The sequence below is a fragment of the Loxodonta africana genome, chromosome 7 (assembly GCF_030014295.1).
Source record: "Loxodonta africana isolate mLoxAfr1 chromosome 7, mLoxAfr1.hap2, whole genome shotgun sequence".
Taxonomy (NCBI): Eukaryota; Metazoa; Chordata; class Mammalia; order Proboscidea; family Elephantidae; genus Loxodonta; species Loxodonta africana.
Window position 1 is genome coordinate 38,946,064 of NC_087348.1, and position 23,001 is coordinate 38,969,064.

At 41.5% G+C, this 23,001-nt stretch overlaps 1 protein-coding gene and 1 pseudogene across 1 annotated transcript in view; both read right to left on the reverse strand.

Moving 5' to 3' along the window:
• Positions 1–23,001, reverse strand: part of EXT2 (exostosin glycosyltransferase 2) — a 157,702-nt gene that overhangs the window by 82,295 nt on the left and 52,406 nt on the right. The gene's annotated exons all lie outside the window — the stretch shown is intronic.
• Positions 1,418–21,550, reverse strand: LOC104846089 (oxidative stress-responsive serine-rich protein 1-like; annotated as a pseudogene).

Consider the following 23,001-nt stretch of genomic DNA (forward strand, 5'->3'; position numbering starts at 1 on the left):
GCACAGGAGCAAGAAGCCTGATGTCCTTCATGGATAAGCTCACAACAGTTTGGAGGTAACAGGCTAATAATCTCTATTTGATAGTTGGAAAACTCAACGGTGAGGTCAAATTATAACACAAGTACCCTTATTTCTAGTTGAAAATTACTGCAAGCAAGACTTTTTTGATCATTCTTTCGCTTACTCCATTTTTATAAACGTTAAGAGTTACATGTCCACTTACTTAAAAGTAGGGAGGAGAAAAACAAACACAAAAACCCTCGGAGGTACTTTTCATGGACTGAAGATTTCATAAACATGAATCATGCCCATGTTACCAGTTTTTCAGAGGAGAAGTTCACAAACATTTGATATATTCTTATATAAGAAGTCCATAAGCAATAAATATAATTTATGTCCTTTTAAAAGAAAAAAGAAATTTCTGAAGCAAAAAAAAAAAAAAAAGGTTAATATACTAGGGATTTGTCCACACATCATTTTCTTTTACTGAAAATATTTATTTTGTTAATTTAGTTACATTAAAAAATACCTTATTACATAAAATATAAGACTGCTTTTAATCATTCCCTTATTCATGAAGCAATTTTATTTGCCCTCTCCACATAATCCTCCACCTCAAAGTCTCTTATACCTCTGAAGGCATTTTCCCATCATCCAGCTCGGTTTTCACAGGCCTATCACCTTCATTTCTCAATTATGTGAACGGGCCATCCTAGGAACCTATATATGTCCCTACAATTGTCCCATAAACACTTGGCTGCTAACCAAAAGGTCAGTGGTTTGAATCCATCAGCAGCTCCTTAGAAACCCTATGGGGCAGTTCTTCTCTGTCCTATAGGGTCGCTGTAAGTTGGAGTTAACTCAATGGCGATAGGTTTGGTTTTTTGGTAGGATGGTGGGTTTCTGTGGGTTCCCACAGCTTCTTTACCCTGCGATCCTGCAGTTCCTCTACGGTAAGGCCCATGTACCTTGGAAAATGGGAAGAGATTGAGAGGATACATATAGGGTCACTATGAGTTGGAATCGACTCAACGACAACAGGCTTTGGGGTCCTGGTGGCACAGTGGTTAAGTGCTATGGCGGCTAAACAAAAGGTCAGCAGTTCGAATCCACCAGCCACTCCTTGGAAGCCCCATGGGGCAGTTCTACTCTGTCCTATAAGGTTGCTGTGAGTCAGAATCCACTTGACGGCAGTAAGTTGTTTTTTTTTAAGAAGATACGAAGCCATTCTCAGTGCTACAATTAATTTTTCCCAGCAACAGCAACAGAGCAGGACAAGTAAGGACTCTATTTTAAGCTGTGGTGCTCCAGGGGAACAGCTGAGAGCCTTTTTAGATGCAGTCACCACCCAGTGCAGGATTCAATGTATCACACCTTAATAAACAAATTTTTGTTCTTCTCCTAGGATCTCATATAGAGCCCAATAATTCTTGCTACAAATTAATCTCTCCTAGGATATGATCTCAATTTTATTCTTAACTTATCCCACTTTTCCATCCATCTAAAAATATATCAGAATTTAGAATTCACAGTGGGCTTTATGCTGTCAGCATTATTGTTATTTTGCCTTTTTTAAAATAGCCTCTACCCAGTAGGCACATAAATAGTGAAAAAAAAAATTCATCTTAATATTAGTAAGCACAACCACTCTGTGCCATAATCAATGGGCCCTCTTTTCCTCTTTCTCATCCTTCTCAGGACTGAGAACCGGCTCACAAACTTGGCTGGCTTCAGAGCACTTGCTCTTTTAAATCTAACTTCCTCCACTCCCAGCATTTTTGTTGATGGTCTCTTAACTTCCCCCCATCTAAGCCTATTTTCCTGGCCCTGAGATGAAGAAGGTTTTTACATGTTCTCTCGGGCTGTGTCTCCCTAAGCATGCTCCAAAGATTTCTAAGGGACTCTCAACATCAGCAGCAGCTCCATCTCTGTATGAAAAGTTAAATATACAACAGTTTCTCCTTTGTATAGATTAATCTCTAAGAGTTCTAGATCTTATTCTTATACCCAACACCATGAGTCACTCAAAGGTTAGAAAAACAAGCAAATACACGGACCAGGAGCTGATCGCCATGTCTTTTCTATTCTCAAACAGAGCTGGCTGGAGAACTCCCCAGGGTATATATATATATACACATATGCACAAGTCATCCATTCTGAAGCAAAGCTTTCCTTCTGTTTATCTCTAGTCTAGGTGTTGATATTTATGGGGGTGATTAAAGAATTAACATGACGTTAGTTCCACTTGTTACCAGAGAAGATGACTACAGGGAATATTCCTTAATAATCACAAAAACATAAATAAGGAAGCTCTGAATGGTGAAGTCTAAGGCAGTACTTTCTGATAGCAAAGTAATGCACTCACTTAAGTTTATGAGAGTTTTTAATTAGACAAGGTGTGTTGCTTCAAGGGCCAACGCATATTTACAAGTTCTTTACAACTCACATAGCATCAGATTCCATGGTTGATTTCTATGGAGTTTAAAACCTGAGCTATCATCAGAGAAAGGCCACAGAGAAAGAACTAAAACACGTGACAAAGAGAGGTGAGGGATGAATGGGATTCCAAACTGCTTGCTGTGTCTAAGCCAGAATGTTAGAGCTGAATTAGTAAATGAGGAGAAAAGAGACAATGAAGGCAAGGAGAAGTAAGCTATAAACCATCTTCAACAGAGAGTATTCCAAAAGACATGCTTATTTCAGTGTAAAGGACAAATGCCCCTGGAGAAGTCAATTTAATTCTGACAGTTAATTTTGCTTCCAACACTTCTGGCCTCAGGTGATGAGGAAGTTTCTGTGTCGCCTTAGTTTTTTAAATAACTTATGCCCTGGCTATTAAACAAGAAGAATCCATCACTCTGAAAAACACAGCATGAGGTGGGTGAAGCCATGATCTTATCTTGGCCAAGAAGACCAGGTTTCTGTCACTTAAAAATTTTTTTTTCTTAATTGTTCAAAAGATTTTGTCTTTAGTATAATTCACTACTAAATGAATAGACATAATCGACCTGATTCCAAGGGCTAGGTCATGTACGTACGTGTGTATGTGCTGGGGCAGAGGAGGGAGGGTAGAAAGGCCTAGTGATCCACTTCCAAAAACTCAGCCACTGAAACCCTGTGTAGGACAGTTCTACTCTGACACACACGGGGTGGCCATGAGTCAGAATTCACTTAACAGCAACTGGTTATACGTGGTAAGAAGCCGAGAATGTGGTTAGAAAAAAAACAAAAAACTCCATTTACCTCAGAAGTGACCTCCACAATAAAAAGTAAAACCCTTTCTATCTCAATGAAGTCACTAAATAATAACTAGGGTCTCTAGCTCTTGTACCTTATAGAGATGTTTGCTGCTGCTGCTGTTGTGCACCACAGCGACCCTATAGGACACAGTATAACTGTCCCATAGGGTTTTCTTAATCCTTACAGGAGCAGATTGCCAGGTCTTTTCTCCCAGAGCAGCTGGTGGGTTTAAACCGCCCATCCTTCAGTTAGTAGCCAAAAGCCTAACCATTGTGCCACAAGGGCTTCTTGTAGAGACATTAAAACCAAAAACCAAACCCACCACTATTGAGTAGATTCCAACTCATAGCAATCCTATAGGATAGAGTAGAACTGCCCCATAGGATTTCCAGGTCGTAAATCTTTATGGAAGCAGACTGCCACATCTTTCTCCCGTGGAGTAGCTGGTGGGTTCGAACCACTGACCTTTTGGTTAGCAGCCAAGTGCTTTAACCACTGCACCACTAGTATAGAGATATTAGTAGATATTATATTACCACCCCGTTCACAACTGTTGGATACTTGAGGACAAGGCCATAGCTTGTACAACTTTGAATCATGTACAGCACCTTACTCAAAGCAGGCATTTAGCAAATACTTTAGATGATAATAGTTCAAAAGGTGCTTTTAAAAAAGGGAAATAAAGCTTTATAAATCGCCTTCACACTTTTTAATCACATGCCACATATTCTTCCCAATCCCAAGTCTGCCACTTGAGCTTTGTAACCTCTGGCCATCTACTTAGTTTCTGCAGTGCAATGGATAGCTTTTACATGGTCTTTCTCACCATGGTCTTGTAATTCCCACCAAATGACTAGGTGGGACTATGCAAATAAGATGCTTGTGGCCCACCAAGGGGATTGGATAGCTTGCTAATAATGCAAAAAAGGTGCATGACATTCTTGTGGGGATGGGACCATGCAAGTTGGCACAGGGAACCCTAAAAGGTGACTGGTCAGTTTTGCCATTCTGCTAGGCTTAAAAGAGAGCCAGTCCCACAGCAGAAGGAGGATCTTACCACCACCAAGAAAGAGCCAGGAGTGGAGCACATCCTTTGAACCCAAGATCCCTGCACTGAGAACCGCCTAGATTCAGGAGACAGAGAGAGAGAGCTATAACACTACGAACAGCGAGAGATGTCAAGAAGCAGCAGCAGAGGCAGCAGAACCAGAAGACTGGCAGGAGACAATGCGGTGGGCTTCCAGCCCACAGAGCAAGAGAGCTGAGCCCCTTCTGGCAGGAGGCTTGCTGGGAGAATGGGGTGCCTCCAAGCACTTATTGGCGGAGCTAAGAGAGTTTTTTAACACCTGCCCAAGCAGGGAAGAGGCCAAGGGGCCAGAGAGAGTGGAAAGTGAAACTGTGGGCACAGCTGAGAAGAGGCTGTCCTGATCAGAGAACTGTTATCCTGAGTGTTCCTGATTCTGAATTTTAATCTGTTACTTCCCTAATAAACCCCATAATCCTGAGTATTGTCTGTGAGTTCTGTGTGGCCCCTGCAACAAATTATCGAACCCAGCAGAGAAGTAGAGTGCCATGGGAGGGACAGTTTGTGTCAGGTTTCATAAAAAAAGATTGGAAGGTGGAGGCATGTCTGACCTCCACCTCACAGGGATCAGCCATGGGCTGTTTATCTTGATTCTCCTTCCCTCTTGTGAAGTTAGAGGAGGTCAGAGGCCCCACCACGCCATTCTTACAGTCTCTGAGGTTCACTTTCCTCCCTTATAAAAATGAGAATGATAATAGCTACCTCATGTTTCCGTGAGGAAGCTCCTAATACAGTACCAGACACAGCAGTTAATATAAATGTTAATTCTTCCCTTCACTTTGCAAAACTGAGAGATGTCAGTTCCTGACCATACTCATGAAAAGACTCACGACTGTAGGACAAGACAGTGGTAAAATCAGTCCTGGGTCTTCTGATATTTGGGTAAACCCGTTGCCGTAGAGTCGATTCCGACTCATAGCGGCCCTACAGGACAGAGCAGAACTACCCCATAGGGTTTCCAAGGAGTGCCTGGTGAATTTGAACTGCCGACCTTTTGGTTAGCAGCCATAGCTCTTAAACACTACGCCATCAGGGTTTCCAATACTTGAGTACCTGCTAAAATGTCAACCTTTGCTCTAAGGCAGGAAAAGATCTTGCCAGATTGTCCTTTCTGCTAAAGATAATATCATCATTAGTAATATTCTATTTGAATTCTAGAAAACATAGGATCTCAATGGAGCTCACACATTCTTTTTCTAAGTTAAAGGCATCAGGAAAGAAGAGGTATTTTCTACTCAATATTCTTAGGATGAGGAAGTGTGATTTCTTGCTAAAGAATTTATATTGAAGTCATCTAATATCCATAGGTCCCTGGATGTACCTCTAAGTTTGCCAAGGCTTTCACTTATGTTCCTCAGGCAGAAACCCAAGCAGAACAGGAGGGTAATCCATGCTATTTTCTATTTCTTCTTGCAAGATCCAGTTTTTCCAGAAGTGAAAAGTGTAGCCAGGCTCTCTTACAACTACAGCAATGTTTGATCCGGAAGCATTAGGATTGAACACGTAACCCCTATGCTGGCCGCCCTTCCTATGCCACTTTCACCATTATCTTCCCAGGCACCAAAGATGGTTTGTGATTTTCATGCTTTTGCCTAATTTAAAAAAAAAAAAGCTTTCAAAATAAATGCTACTTGGACAAAGTTAGAAGAAAAAGAGCTAAAGAGCTTGATGGTAAAAGAAGACTTTGTGAATAGTCTTAGAGAATGCTCACATGTTATGACCTCCTTTCCTATGGGAAACATGAAGGGATAGAGGAGGAAAAGCGGGAAGCCTGAGTCATGTTTCTTGACATATGACAGACAGCTCCTGAAATAGAAAGCCATAGGTTTCAAGTCTCAGGGGTATCACCTTCAAATATGTCAGTGTTCTAAGGGTGGATCAGTTTTCCCAACTGCCGAAACCCTGCTGTGAGGTGAGGTCCCAAGCAAAACACAAGGCTCTGGCTGGGAGCCTTTGAGGTGGCAGGAGCCATGAGGAGTTCAAAGGCAAGGCCGGCCAGTGGCTTACACCTCCAAGAGCCACAGGGGTGAAAGGTTACTAAAGCAGGAGCCACTGACCAATAAAACTGTGTTTGGTCAAGCCTTCTCAGCAAAGTAGACTAGAGGTTCATTTTTGCCATGCCCAGTTTTCTGAGTTATCTACCTCCCTGAATTCCACTGTCCTTTAGGCTAGATCAGGGAACTTCTTTAGTGATTAGCTGCTGACCAATTCTCTCTTACGGCTGGTTCCATGGAACAGTTGAAAGATGGATTGGAAACCATTAATCACAACCTATTATCAAAAATAAATAAATAAGAGCACAAGGTAGGCCAACTAGTTGTAAAAGAATCTGCCTGGGGTTTGCTATGCTAAAACCAGGAGAAAGAAAGCATAAGTTTGTTTGCTTAGAGAAGGCATATATAAAATAAGCCTCACAGCAACCAGGCATACTTGAAAGACCTGCTCCTTTTAATTAAAACACACACACAAACACTACATGTGAAGGGACTGAGAGGACAGCTGCTTAAGAGACTTACTTCAACCCTAAAGCTATCATTATGTCATGCCATGTCGAGGTGCTGTTCTCTGCTCTTTTCTATATCCCACTGTCACAACAATTCCAAACAATGCCAAGGAGATGTTTTTTGGCAGGTTCTTCTTTTTGCTATAATTACTAACTCAGCAGTCAGGTCCCACAGTAGCCCCTTCCACTGTTACTACCCATTCCCAGAAGAAGAGAAATTGAGAATAGTGTTGATCCAATGCCATTTGTCAGTGTTCCCCCTGGCCAGAGACACATGAGTTCTCCATAAGCCGCTTGCTGTTGAAAAGCCCTATCTTCTGATTAAGGGTTATTAAGACAAGCTCTCCTGTTGATTCCAAATGGAAACCCCAATGTACACTCCCCAAACTGAGAGTGTAAAAAGAGGGAGACACTGGCAGTAGCTACACTTGCTGCATCGGTGGTTTTCAATTTTTTTCCCTGCCCCTGCTCCCCTGAAGAATGAATGACATACATCTATGAGTAAGAGTAACTGTGGTTCATTATGGTGGTAACTTTCAAGAGAGATCCATGTCCCCCACTACCACCCCAGAGACCATATAAAAATTTGAGTGGGACTGTTTCACCATTGCTATTCACTGTATTAGAAGTTCTAGCCGGAGCAATTAGGCAGGGGGAAAAAAAGGTAACCAAATTGGAAAGGAATAAGAAAAAGTATCTTTTTCGCAGATGACACAAAAATCCCAGACAATCCACAAAAAAGCTAGTAGAGCTAATAAATGAATTCAGTAAAGTCACAGGGTACAATATCGACATGCGAAAACCAGTTGTATTTCTGTATGCCAGTAATGAAAAATTTGAAAAAGAAATATGAAAAAAAGTCCATTTACAACAGTAGCTAAAAGAATGAAATATCTAGGAATAAATTTAACCACGGAGGTGAAAGACTTGTACACTGAAAACTGTAAAATATTGCTGAAAGAAATTTAAGAAGACCTAAATAAATGGAAAGATGTCTTGTGTTCATAGGCTGGAAGACAATACTGTGAAGATGTCAATACTACCAAAAGTGATCAAAAAACAAAGTGATATACAGGTTTAATGCAATTCCTATCAAAATCTCAACAGCCTTTCTTACAGAAATGGAAAAGTCAATCCTCAAACTCGTTTGGAATGGTAAGGGGCCCCAAAGGGCCAAAGCAATCTTGAAAAAGAACAAAGTAGAAGGACTCACACTTCCTGATTTCAAAATGTACTATAAAGCAGTAAATAGTCTGATACTGGTATAAGAAAGCATACAAACCAATGAAACAGAAGGAGAGTCCAGAAATAAAAAGCAAAGGTGACACTTCGAAGACTAAAGTATGCCTGACTCAAACCATGATATTTTCAATAGTCTCATACGGATGTGAAACCTGGACAATGAATAAGGAAAACCAAAGAAGAATTGATGTCTTTGAATTATGGTGTTGGTGAAGAATATTGAATATACCATGGACTGCTAGAAGAAGGAACAAAACTGTCTTGGAAGAAGTAGAGCCAGAGTGCTTCTTGGAAGCGATGGCAAGGCTACATCTCATGCACTTTGGACACGTTATCAGGAGCAATCAGTCCCTAGAGAACGACATCATGCTTGGTAAAGTAGAGGGTCATGAAAAAAGAGGAAGACCCTCAATAAGATGGATTGACACAGTGGCTGCAACAATGGGCTCAAACACAGCCCAGACAGCTGTTAGCAAACTGATAAGAACTTTAAAATGTTTCATTCTGTTGTACCTACAGTCGCTATGAGTCAGAACCGACTCAACAGCACCTAACAACAGCAACATCTATGGCCAGCTGATTTTTGAAAAGGGTATTAAATCCACTCAATGGGGAAAGAACAGTCTCTTCAACAAATGATGCTGAGACAACTGGATCTCCATATGCAAAAGAACAGATTAGATGAATACCTCACACCATATATGAAAATTGACTCAAAATCATTCAGTTACCTAAATATAAGAACTAAAACCATAAAACTTAGAACAAAACATAGGGGTGAAGTTTCCAGACCTAGTTTTCAACATGGGATTCTTAGGTATGACACCAAAAGCATGAGCGACAAAAGAAAATTGGACATCATCAAACTTAAAAAAATTTTTTTGCAAAGGATTTTATAAAGAAAGTGAAGAAAACTACCTACAGAATAGGACAAAATATTTGGTAATCATTTATCTGATAAGGGCTTAATATCCTAAATATAAAAGAACTCCTATCAAAGCTAGCTCAACAATAAAAGACAAACAACTCAATTAAAAAATGGGCAAAGGACCTGAATAGACATTTCTCCAAAGTAGATATTAAAACGGTCAATAGGCAGATGAAAAGATGCTTAACATTAGGGAAATCCAAATCAAAATGACAATGAAATACCACTTGGCACCCACCCAGAGCCTCCTCAGGAGGAAAGACTTGGCCATCCGCTCCCATGAAGAAATGGGGATTGTTGCTCAAGACATATTAAGTTTCTGTTTAGGATGATGAAAAACATTTGAAAATGGATAGTGGCGACGGTTGCACAACAAGAGGAATAAAATTAATGTTACTGAATTTTACAATTAAAATGGCAAATATCTGATTATATAAGATCATCCAGACCTGGCTCAATTAACCTTGAACTTAACATTTCAATACATACATGGGCTTCAAACACTTGAAAAGAAACCATTTGCTTCTTACAATACAAAGTACTAGAATCTGAAAGATAACCAATAAACAGCTCTCCACTACTGAAGTCCTTATTCAAATGGACAGTAAGCACACATTTAAATACAATAAATTAGCCTGTAAATTACCTACCAGGAGAGACATAATTGCCAGAAATGGCTTACATGGTGCTACTTCTGTACCAATTCTGGTCTGATTCAGTATTAAAGGCCGTTAAGTGAGGATAAATGAAAGAAATACATCTCAATATTGTCTTGTGTTCCCAAAAACAATAGCGTGGAGTGATAAGATTAACTGCACGCCAAGCCAAAATAATCTTGCAACCTCAAATTCTCTCAACCTCTGCAAATGCCGAGGGAGAGAGAATATTTCTATATAAATGAGGACACAGTCCTCTGCTTCTACCTTTGCCGATGTTTTATAGCATATTATGGCACTGACATTCAACATGTATAAATAAATACAGCTTAATTTATGAACCAGTTTAGTGAATTCTTTACTAACCATATCAACGCTTAATAACTTACAAGTTATCGTTTTGTAAACCAATTCCAGAAAGTTTCCTAAGTAGGTATATCACAAATTTGAAAAGCCTGTGCTGCATCTCCTATAATGGGCAATTATTTCTCAGAAGGGCTTGGCATATAGTCCGAACTCTGTGGGAAATCAGCCCCAAAGAGCTAGACAATTCTTATAAACCAATAAATAAATAAATAAATTCTTATATAGACTGCAAATTAATATTTAACACCTTTATTAGAAAGGCCATTTCCTGAAGCAATGCTCCATATTGGGGACTCTTTACAAGGGATTATCCCATGGTTAGCTTTAGAGACAGCTCTCCACTTCATGCCCATGAAGGGAGTTGGGATCATTCCACCCATCCTGACCCCTGGAAAAGGCTTTGTTATGAACAATGTTGATAATAATATATTTATTGAGAGCTTTTAATTTATCTAAATTTAATTGTTAAAAATTATACTATAAAGCAACAATACCCAGTTCATTGCCCTAAATTAAACTTCACTAATTCCAGGATCAGTCCCTGGAGAAGGACATCATGCTTGGCAGAGTACAGGGTCAGCAGAAAAGAGGAAGACCCTCAATGAGGTGGATTGACACAGTGGTTGCAACAATGAGTTCTAGCATAAAAACGATTGTTAAGAATGGCTCAGGACCAGGCAGGGTCACTATGAGTTGGAACCGACTCGACGGCACCTAACAACAACAATTCCAGAATATCAATTTAATCCCCAGGAAAGTATTAAAAAAAAAAAAAAATTTACCACTTTGGAGTTTGGGGCATTTTGTTTGTTTTACCGATCATCTGGTTTCTCTACCTAATTACTCTCCCCACAGGAGCTACACAAGTAATAAAATGAACCCATATTTTCTTATTGTTTGCTCAATGAAAATCATCAATCCTAGACCAACAGCTAGATACATTTGACCGACTGCAAAAAGTCCTTCCTATTGCCTCAATCTCAAGCTAAATAAAACCAAACCAAACCCACTGCTGTCGAATCGATTCCAACTCATAGCGACCCTATGGGACAGAGTAGAACTGCCCCATAGAGTTTCCAAGGAGTGCCTGGCGGATTTGATCTGCCGACCTCTTGGTTAGCAGCCATAGCACTTAACCACTACGCCACCAGGGTTTCCTCAAGCTAAACAGCTATGTTAAATCAAGACCTTTCCAAATTAAACACACTTGCAAAAGTGCTCATGTCCAAAACTACTTGAAAAAGGGAAACTAATGCATTTGTGCCAAAAAAGGGGCTCAGTGCAGTCAGAAAATATATCCACTGCATTTGTGTTTATCACTAGTAACCTCCTCCTAAAAGCTTTCGTTAGAAGGAGAGCAGGCCAGCATAAAGTATATTCTGAGGGCATACTTTACACACCACACTCCCTTTGGAAGTCAAAGCTGGAAAGTTGAAAGGAGAAGAGGGTAAAGATGCTCTTTTTTAAAATGCCTGGAAAAGCATTCTGGTTGGGAGATGCCAAAGATTTTGAAGTTCCCATCAAGCCACTGGCCTTGATCCAGGTAATGGTTTTTCCTTCCCTTCGGCTGTCTGCTGCAAGAGTTTTTCAGCAAAGAAAGAAAGGAAGAGTGGTAGGGGAGACAGAGGAGCAGCTTCCAATCCATTTCTCTGTAACTGAGGGGGTAAAAAGGGCCAACTGTCCCAGGCTGACATTTATAGAGGGCCTGGTATTTCCAAGGCACACTCTGGAAGGATTACTGGAGGGTGAGCAATCTGGTCTAAAAGGGGCAGCAGGGCAGACTGATGAAAGTCCTTCTAAATTTGATCATTGTGACGCTATGGATGTAGAGACACCAGGCTGGAGTCGGCAAAGACATGCAAGCAGAGGTCTAGCCAGTCAGACTGGCTTTGGGAACAAAATCCATCGTAAACTCGGCCACCCCAATCCTCCAGGGTCGCCCGACTCACTTGCCTGAAGCTTGAAAGACAACCGCCAGTGGAATGGCATTTCTAATCATGGAACAAAAATAAAAGCCCTTGGAAAACCCTCTCCTGCCCTCACTGACCTGCCCCCACTGACAGGAGGAAAATTTATCCTGTCCATGTCAAGGTTCCGGACCTGCAAAGGTTAATTATCTTGCCAGTTTTTTACCCCTGAATCACTTCTGTGCCACCCAATCCCCTCTGTCTGGTTTTTCTCTTCAATTTTAATATCAGAAGTTTCACACGCCTGCCTGAGCTCCTGGACTCAGCAGAGAGGCCCATATAGCTGTCAGCAAACTGATAAGAACTTTAAAATGACTCCACAGGGCCTCTTTATAAAGAAGAGCCAAAGAAGCCCATAAAGAAAGAGGGCAGGGGCCACGGAAACCGGCCGCTCACACTGTTTTAACGTGGCACTAAAATGAGCTGCAGATTTATGGGAGTGTTTTAGCCCCTGGCCCAAATTATCTGGGGGCTGAGGCTCATCTCTGCTCTTCAGAGGGATTTCAAGTATGGGCTACAGCTAGCTAGAAAGGAATGGGGGAAGGGAGGCAGACATAGCAAAGAACTGGGAGAAAGTACGGAATGCTAGGAAAACTGTACTATATACTACATGAGAATTCAGTCTCCATTCAGGAGGATATGAGTAATAGCTATTTCAAAGACTTCTGGCCAGTCCTCTTAAATTCTCACACAAAATTTCTTTCAGTTCCCATCCAGTAGACCCTTGTGCTTCAACTTTCTACCGCGCAAATGTCAATTCTGATTTTAACTTTTGCTGTAAGTTTATTTTCTTCAACTTTTTGGTTAAAAAAAAAAGAATAAAATCATGATTTGGCAGAGAACAGTTTAGAAGGGGAAAAAACGCCTCAGCATAAAATATTTTTCCCACTGGAAAAGGGAAAAGGAGTAACAATACTTAATTCAAATATGCCACTGAGTTTTAAAAAAAAAAAGGCCAGCGAGAGAATCACTGATTTTTACCTTCCTACATTTTTCTTTTTTTTTACCAGCTAAGGAGCCCTAGTGGCACAGTGGTTAAAGTGCTCTCGGCTGCTAATCAAAAGGTCAGTGGTTCAAACCCACCAGCTGCACCATAGGAGAAAGATGTGGCAGTCTGTTTCGGAAAAGATTTACAGCCTTGGAAACCCCATGGGGCAGTTCTACTTTGTCCTATAGGGTCGCTACCAGTCCGAATCGACTAAATGGCAATGGGTTTGGTTTTCCAGTCATTGTGATCTGAACAGAAAGGCAGAGAGGAGAACCTCATTCCCTGCCAAGATGTAGAAAGTATACCTTATTCACAGGAATAAATTTTGTTTCAAGTTTGCCAGCCCGGAAGCAAATGCAAAATACATCCGTGTTGGTAACTCGCTGTGGTTCCTTAAGACCACGCTTAATACGAGGAAGCTTCTTCAATAATCAAATGCAGACCCTGGATGAGCTCTCCCAAAGGACAGCCAGCATGGAACAAGCTGACCAGACTGCAGATCCTTTAAGTAATTTACCCTACTTAAGCAATACAACTATTTTTTGGTATTGTATTATTAGCCTCAGTTTTTAGCTGAGAAAAATCGAAGCTTGGAAAACTGACGTAAAACTTGCCCACACAGTTACAAGGCTGGTACGTAAACGGCAGAACTGGGATTCGAATTCAGGTTCTCTAACTTAAAAGCCTGTGTTCTTTCCATTACCAACATTTTTCGAACTTTTTGGACTGGGACCCGCAGCAAGAAACACAGATACATTTTATACTATAATTCAGTATACATATGCACATACAACTGAAATAAAGATTTCACAAAATACTCTCTAATATTTTCCTTTCCATTATACTTCATTTAAAAAAATAAAATGCCAGCCATGACCCACAGAATTGACTTCATGATCCACTAATGAATCATAACCCTCGTTTGGAAAATACTGCACTACATGGCACCCCCCAAAAAAAATCTCCAGACTGGGAGTTCCAGCTAGGCTCAGCTCCGGTCCTAGCAATTCTTTCTCAAGATCACTTGAACTCTCGAGACGGCATACTTACCGTAGCAAACGTGAGGAATGGGCTGCATAATTTCTAAGGTTCCTTCCAGCTCTTTAATTTTTTTTTCCTAAATCTCAAATGATACCGCTTTTCCCTTTAACCACACATCTTTTCTTTACTCTCCAATTGTTACCTCCTTTCCTTCCTTACAATTCTCTTCAAAGTTCTCTGCTACTGGTATTCAAAGTCCCTCTCGGTCGGCTCCATCTTACCTATTGAACTGCCCCTTGGAGGTCAGGGCCCTCCAGCTCATCCTCTCTTCCCACCCAAGACTCCTCAGTCATGATGATTCCTTCCAGTTCCTGATCCACACTGACCCAGTTCATTCCTGACTCCCCATAGCACAACTGCCTGCTCAGCATAGCTGGCCTTTTAATGAGAACGTTACCAAAAGTACTCTCTCCAGCAACCTGAGGGCCTTTCTTAAAGACAGGATCTGGCTGCTTTATTTATTTTTTTCCCTCACTAAGTTCTATTCTGTACTATAGAGTCACTATGAGTTGGAATCGACTGAACCACAAAGGGTTTGGTTTTGATGCCTCTACAATAGCTAGGAACAAAGTTACCCAGGAACAAAGTTAGATATATAGTTATTTGATTGGCTTGCATTATAAAATTAAGGACCCTAGTTCTCTCCCAAGAAGCCATGGTGGTACAATGGTTAAGTGCTCAAATGCTACCAAAAGGTTAGTGGTTTTTGTTTTTAGCGGCTCCATGGGAAAAAGACCTGGCGATCTGCTCGCATAAAGATTATAGCCTATGAGGACTGTGGGGACCATGGTCTCAGGGAACATGTAGCTCAATTGGCATAACATAATTTATAAAGAAAATGCTCTACATTCTACTTTGGTGAGTAGCGTCTGGGGTCTTAAAAGCCTGTGAGCGGCCATCTAAGATACTCCACTGGTCTCCCCACTTTGGGAGCAAGGGAGAATGAAAAAAACTAAAGATACAAGGGAAAGATTAGTCCAAAGGACTAACGGACCACAACTCTTGAAGCCTCCACCAGACTGAGTCCAGTACAACGAGATAGTGCCTGGCTACTGCAACTGACTGCTCTGACAGGGATCACAATAGAGGGTCCAGCACAGAGCAGGAGAAAAATGTAGGACAGAATTCTAACACAAAAAAAGACCAGACTTATCGGCCTGACAAGAGACTGGAGAAACCCCAAGAGTATGGACCCCAGATACCGTTTTAGCTTAGTAATGAAGAAACTCCTGAGGTTCCCCCTTCAGCCAAAGATTAGACAGGCCGATAAAACAAAACGACACTAAAAGGGCACGCCAGCCCAGGTGCAAGGACTAGAAGGCAGGAGGGGACAGGAAAGCTGGTAATAGGGAACCTAAGGTTGAGAACGGAGAGCGTTGACATGTCGTATGGTTGTCAACCAATGTCATAAAACAATATGTGTTAAGTGTTTAATAAGAAGCTACTTTGTTCTATAAACCTTTAACTAAAGTACAACTAAAAAAAAAAAAAAAGATCATGGCCTAGAAAACCCTATGGGGCAGTTCTACTATGTCACATAGGGTGGCTATGAGTTGAAATGGCCTCTATGGCACCAAACAACAACACTTCTCTCCTAAATTTAGAGAATGCTTAGGTGGGCTCTTCCAGGAAAAGTAAAAAAAAAAAAAAATTAAAACTACTGTCACAGTAAGTAACCATCTACAGGCTAAACCAAAAAACCAAATCCACTGCTGTCGAGTCAATTCTGACTCAGAGCGACCCCACAGGACAGAGTAGAACTGCCCTACGGAGCTCTCAAGGCTGTAAAACTTCACAGAAGCCGACTGTCACATCTTTCTCTTGCGGAGCGGTTGGTGGGTTCGAACTGCTGATCTTTTGATAGTAGCCAAGTGCTTAACCACTGTACCACCAGGGCTCCTATATACAGACTAAGTCCCACATAGTTATGTTTGCCCAAGACCAAGTATGCCAGCAGCTCCATGAAAGATAGGCCTGACAAATTGTTTCCATAAAGATTACAGCTAAGAAAACCCTATGGAGCAGTTCTACTCTGTAACACGTGGGGTCACTATGAGTCAGAATGGATTCAACGGCAATAGTAATGGGTTATGTTTGCCCAGGACAAGGTATGCCAACGCTGCCAGGGAAAGTCACTTTATGGCCTCTCCATCTGGATGATGAGGGCTTAAATCTCAGAAGCTACACAAAATAGCTGCAAATCAGCCCAAATCTTAAAGACAGGGAAATTTATTTACAGACCCTAGTGTACTATAAATCTGAGACAGTTCTATTAAAATGCTTTTCTTGGCTTCCCATCAGATACTTGGCAAAAGTCTTTTTCCAACAAAGTTCCTAATGCTAAAGTTGGGGGAAAAAAAAGTTAAATACATAAAAATGCTCTTCCTTAAGAGTTCCAATTAAAGAAATCCTTCTTATTTCATCCTGCTTCCAACAGCAGACACTAACCAAGCTCCTTTACAATGTGGATTTATACCCAAACACAGAGTGTACAGTGCTACTCACAACAAAAAAAAGCAATTTACATTATCCGCAGAGGGATTACACCCATCACCAAGGCTTTCTCGTTGGCCAAAGAGTCTTGTGCTGAATTGGAACCATGGCTGTCCATTTCACAGGAAGAACTCCAAGGATCAGGCCAATCTGTTTTGTTTAAGGCTAAATGATCCAGTAGCCTTTTGGGGGCAAGTACGAAAGCAGAGACTGGGAAACACAGCTTGGAGTGGGATGCTGGGACCCAAGAACGGGTGGGACGCTGGGACCCAAGAACGGGGGGCGGAAAGGTGGGAGGGAATATTTGACATTTTTTAAAAAGCCTTGAGAGTCCAGATTATGTATATAAAATTTTTTTTCAATTACATGGGTCGGGGTCAGGGGGAGATAAGAATGACAGACATTGCAATACCGATCTTGGAAACTAGAAGTCAAACCTTTTCCACGTTCCTGATATATTTCCACAGATGTGGCCAGTCCTAAATGTCTCAAGCAACCACTTTTTCGACAAGACTATTCAATAAGCAGTTAAGCTTGAATTGCTGGGACGTTCATCTGAGTTTTAGCCTCGATCCAGGACACACAGCTCTGTGGTCTGAACAAAGCTGTGGGCGGCACAAGAGTACGGGCCCCCCGTCTGTCCCTCACGCATTGTGTGGTCTTGGGAGGATGACTTCACCTCTCCTTATCCTCAGTTTCCTCACATAAAAAAATTCAGATTCTTCTTCTAATTGCCTATCTCACTGTTGAAAGAGCCTGCTTTGTAAACTGATGGGATGTGCGTTGGGGGTGGGGGCGTGCGGGAGAAATGGACACAGGCTGCTATATAACTGTCACTGAATATAACCAGTAAGCCACCAGCACAGGGAACTCAGATAACACATCACTCAGGGATGCTGAGGTTTCTAGATATCTGAGGGTTTACACCTTTAAGCGAATCACAACACTTACTAAAATACAAACTTAAACATTTTAGACAGAGCTTTATAAAATGTATCACGTAAGATTCTAATAGTTTAAAAACACATATGCTAAACATGATTTAGCCTTAGCTTAGAGATTCAGGGGCATCACCATGCATAGTAATTAACTGTAGTTCCTCAATTTTAAGATGTCCCATCCATAACAGCTTCCGGGAGAGAAATGGAAATGACACTCAATGTTCAAGTTGATGATAGGACTTGATATGCCAAAATATGAAAAAACAGAAAAGCATGTAGCTCCGTGAATCATGGAAATGTGGCACTGGATTCTACCATCAAACAGTCATGCACCCAGGATATAGTGGAGCCTGCAAAATGGTCTGCCCTCATAGCCAAGGTCCCAAGGTTGCTACTATTTTAGAGTCCCTTTTTAAAAATGGCTTTTCCATCTTCTCTATTCAGACTGGCGGATGACCTACCTCAGAGACCCCTACTTGTAGCAACCTCTTCCCCCTTCAAATCTGTGGCTTCTAAAGTAGTATGGCTATGGCAAGAAGATATATGAATTTGTTAAAATTATGTGCGAATGAGACATAATGACAGCCCCTTGTAGAAGCTTCCCTCTAAGGAAAGTTGATGAAGTTCAGTGTAAGCACACACATTTTGCTGTTCTGGGGTCTCTTCTGCTCTCTTCTTCACCACAGCTATGCCTGACTGTGGGCCTCGTAGTTGAAGGCACCAAATGCCTGAGGTTTTATTTTCTTACACAGAAGGGTTTTGTATTTTTCCTAATTGGCCCATTATATCCTCAAGTATTCTTCTGCAGCATAAACCTTTGGTATGCTTAGCAGGAAAATATGAAGGCAAATTGAGATGGGTCAGTGTAATAGACTGAAAAGAAACTGATATTTTAACTTTACCCCAAGCGTTAAAGGTTAAAGAGAACAGAAGATGCTGAATGTTTCTGCCACCTCAAAGGCTCCTAGTGGATTGAGTACAAAGAAGAGTTCAAAGGCAAGGCAGGCTCCTGACTTCCACCTCCTAGTGTGGCTGAGGTTAGAGGTCACTGCTGGTGGAGCCACTGACCAATAAAAGAATGTTTGGGAACTCCACTCAACAGATAAACTGGGGATCCATTTACGCCTTCCTCCTTATGCACACAAACATTTCTAACTGGACAGTCTAGTGTCTATCCAGCTTTCCTAGGCCTTCGATTGCTTTCTTTTGCTTTGTGATTCAAGGGAGGCGAGGCATATGAGTGTTCCATTTGACTGCAGAAAAATATGTAGTTGCATGCTTCTTGCCTTTCAACGGAAGAAAGACGGCTGATGGAATTCCCTATCTTTAAGGGCTACCCCAAGTGTTACCTCTCTAATAAACCCATCCCTGACAACGTAAGCCCATACTTTCTCTCTTCCTTTTCAGACCCCAATGTACTGTGGAAAACTGGCACCATCTTCTCAACTTTCTTTGTGCTTATACCCATATATCCTCTGGAAGATTGTTAGCCCTTTGTGGGTGGGCTTCACAGATTTCTTATTATCCCCAGGACCTCCCCCTAAAGAAACCCTTAATTAGGGCTTCAATAAATTAATTAACTAATTCATTTAGCTCATAGGACAATAAAAGACAGGCTGATAAGATGGCTTTACTACTATAATAACTATTATCCACTACTAATTTAAGGTCTTTTTTAATCTACCCACAAAAAACCCTATGACCCATCCCTAGCATGCCCAGTGAATGTCATGTGTGCCTGCCCTGCTCTTTGGTGGCCTTCAGGGGCAGATACCAGAGATACAGATGATACTTCTTGTCAAAATTCCTAGCTTAACTACAGCTCTTTCTTACTCTAGGCTCTAGCCCTGTATTAAGCTTTATGGCTGCTTCACATCTAAGGTAAAGAGGGGAATTTAATTTCTTTTTCCTGTCAAGCAGAATGTCTTTCTCCCTTGGTGCATCCTAACTTCCAAGTTATGATAAGGTCTTTAAACATGGAGTTCTGTTTTTACCACAGTATACATCAATTTGAGAGGTCCTGGGTGGCACAAATGCTTAAAACTAGACCAAGAGCCAAAAGGTTGGTGGTTTGAACCCACCCAGAGGTGCTGAAAGGTCACAGCCTTGAATACTCTATGGGGCAGTTCTACCCTGCACACACACACAGGGTCACCATAAGTTGAAATCAACTCGACGGCAACTAACAACAATACATCAATCAGATTAGAGCCTTTCTGATCCCGAACTCGCAGCTGCAAAATGTTGCTACGATACCTTCCTCATCCATATTTCTGGGTCAATTCAGAAACCTTATCTCTATCCCATCTAGAAAGAACAAAATTCTTGCTAAGCCCTATTTCTTCCTCATCTGAAGGTCTGGTCTCCAGAGCAGCTATGGGAGCGATGTCAGTGTGAAGTACTAGAGTGACTCACGGCATTTAGGATTTCTTGGAAAGATTTAGATACTTAGAAGGAAAATGAGTCACTTAAAAGTGGACGGAGACCTCTGCTGGCTACAGCTGTGCACGCAGCTCCTTTCAGCCAGTTCAGAGTTACTCAGGATAAGAATTGGATTTTCGGTTCCTCAATCTCAGTTCATTTTCTGACGTTATCAACTAGGAGCATTAAGGTGTCAACTACTAATGCAGCCCAAGAGTTACTCAGCAGTAGGCTTCTCCCTAAAAATTTATGCCTGTATTACAAAAAGACCCCAGTTGACCTCCCTAAAGAGAATTCACTAAGGTGTAGAGCTTTTCAGAATCCGAGACGAGACCTTAGCTATCAATGGGGCAGTGGCACCCAACAAGGCTGAATCTGACCCCCATGAGACATTTCCTAATGTCTAGAGACTTTTTTAGTTGTCACAACTTGAAGGGGGGAGGGTGGTACTGGCATCTAGTATGTGAACCTAGTCATCCTTTCTATGTAACTGGGAATTCTTCCAGCCAGATAATCTCACATCTCCTGGACATCAGTCTAGCCTAGAGATTTGGATTTGGGGGAAGGAAAGAGACTACTTGGAGAAAGGGGAGCAGGACTAAGTGGGGCACCGGGGTGGAGTGCTTTAGACAGCTGGAAAGGACTAGGAAAGGGGGCATCAGAAAGTAGAAGAGGGATTTAGGAAGGGAGGCAGGAAAGTATCAAGAGTGCCTTTACTTTATTTTATTTTTTGAGATAACAAGACATGTTTTTACTGCAAGCACAGTGAGCAGAAGGAGATGTCTTCTCACACAAAGTGGCCGCAAGGTCTGCCATTAACTAAATCTCTCTGACAACCCCTCATTGGTTTAAAGCATATTAATTAGCTTCTTGCTATCAAGTGTACATCATTTCTGCCATGTGAGACATTTTCTTGGGAACATATAAGTAATATTCCATGTAGCCTGACAGGTTCTCAATGGTCACATCATCCACATAGACTCGAGCTTGCTCAGAACTGGAGCGGGGAGAGCCAGACAGGGTTCTGGTGTGGAGTGATTGGGAATACTCCTCAAGCATGGATCTTCATTCTGGGGCCAGGGGCGGGACATTCTGCAAGCCTGAAAAGGAGTACACTTCCATATCATACCATCTCTTACACTGGCACTCCTTGCCTACGCATGCACACGGCTTGCCCTGGTTTAACTTGGAAACGGACTGAAAGAGAGATCATTGGCCTTGAGACTTGCTTGGGAGACTTGGGTAGCATCAGAGGGGTCTTCCTTTTCACTCTGTGATGGGAGCCCTGGAACCGAAGTTCTCAAAGGCCCAATGACTGCCCTTGGGTGATTAGCATCAGGAGGAGAAGTAGCACACTCTCCTCACTGAACTCTTTAGGGGCTGAAATTCCCAGCCCACTGTTGCCATCAGGGGAGTCAGTCTGGCTTTGGGCTTTAGCTGGTCGCTGAAAGAAGCAGCTATTGTACTGCAATGCATAAACTTTGGGGGATGAAGGACAGGAGATTTGGAACGTCGGCGACACTGGGTTCTTACTGCTCCTCATGAAGACTTCCTTGTAGACCCATGCCAGCTGTCTTTAGACGCACACGTGGTTTTAGGTCTGACATCATCTGTAGTTGTTCTGACTGACGTTCTAACACTTGTATCGTCTCCAACAGACAGAGACACTATGGACCCTGATCAGACTGCCTTTATTTTGTAAGTTGGCATGATGTGGGGTGGGGGGGGGTATCCACCACCAGGAGATGTAATTAGCCCTTGTGACTACAGGTATTCAAGGGGAGAAAAGATGACCACTTAATTTTGAATGTCGTCAAAGAGAACAACGTTCTAGCTGGGACAAGGGCTTCATAGAGTTTTTTTAACATCTGAACGGAACATGAGAGATGATTTAGCCAACCCCTTCATTTCATAAATGAGAAAATGAGAGCCCAGGGACTTGTTATGGTCATACAACTAATAGTGACAGAGTCAGGGCTCAACACCAAGCCTTTTGACGCCAAGCCTGTGTCCTTTAAAGCCAAATCACATAAAAGTACCCTGGGTACTGTGGAACAACGGGATTCTGTGAGCTAGCCTTAGCTGCTCTGCTTCTAAACCAAATGATTCTCTTTTCCCAACTTAAGGGTGGTGGGGTAGGGAAGGTAATTGGGCAGAATTTGCTCATTTTTAGTTTCCCTGTTTCTTTTTCTTAATCTTTCTAGAGTCTAGTATAAGATGGTTATCTGGTTTAACATACAATTCTATATTTGGTTATGTGAATATATCAAGATGTCATAAAATGTCACACAAAGAACACAAACACCATGACTCTTCAAGAAGCACTTTCTTCTTTGTGAGTTTTAAAAACCACAGGTTTATAGCAAAAATCTAGAGCTCTCTAGATGATTTTCTGAACTCAGATGAGGTCAGCAGTTAACTAGCAATTGCGAAGCCCAGAAACTTCAAACAAACACGCCTATACTATGAAAAACCTACCTAGAGGTTAAAATCAACCTTCAGTCTCAAACTGGAATGTCAAAATGTTTTTACAGGTGAGGTTACTGAGGTCTAGAGAAAGTAGATACTTTCCCAAGGCACAGAGTTAGTTATCAGCAGAGGTGGAATTCAATCCATGCAGTCTGAGCTCAGAGCCTATAGACTTAATCATTGTGTGATATGGTCACCTCTTCAGTTGAAGAAACTCAGTACCATAATAAAGAGGGTGGACTGGGCATATTCATTAAGTTTCACTCCCTCCTGAAACCCTCAAATGATAATTAAGAGGGATTTATTTTTTAAATTTTATTTATTTTGTTGTTGAGAATATACATGGCAAAACATACACCAATTCAAGAGTTTCAACATGTATAACTTAGTGACATTGATTACATTCTTCAAGTTGTGCAACCATTCTCAGCCTCCTTTTCTACGTTGTTCCTGCCCTGTTAACATAAACTCACTCCTAAGGTTCCCATCTAATCTTTCAAGTTGCTATTATCCATTCAATCCCATACAGATAGTTCTTAAAAGAGAATAATGTTCAAGGCAGATATTTTTTTGGTACTCAAGAAAAACCTCCAGTTAGTTTTAAGAAGACTTCAAGGGATACTTTTGGGTTAAGATTTAAAGATTACCTCAGGGCAATAGTT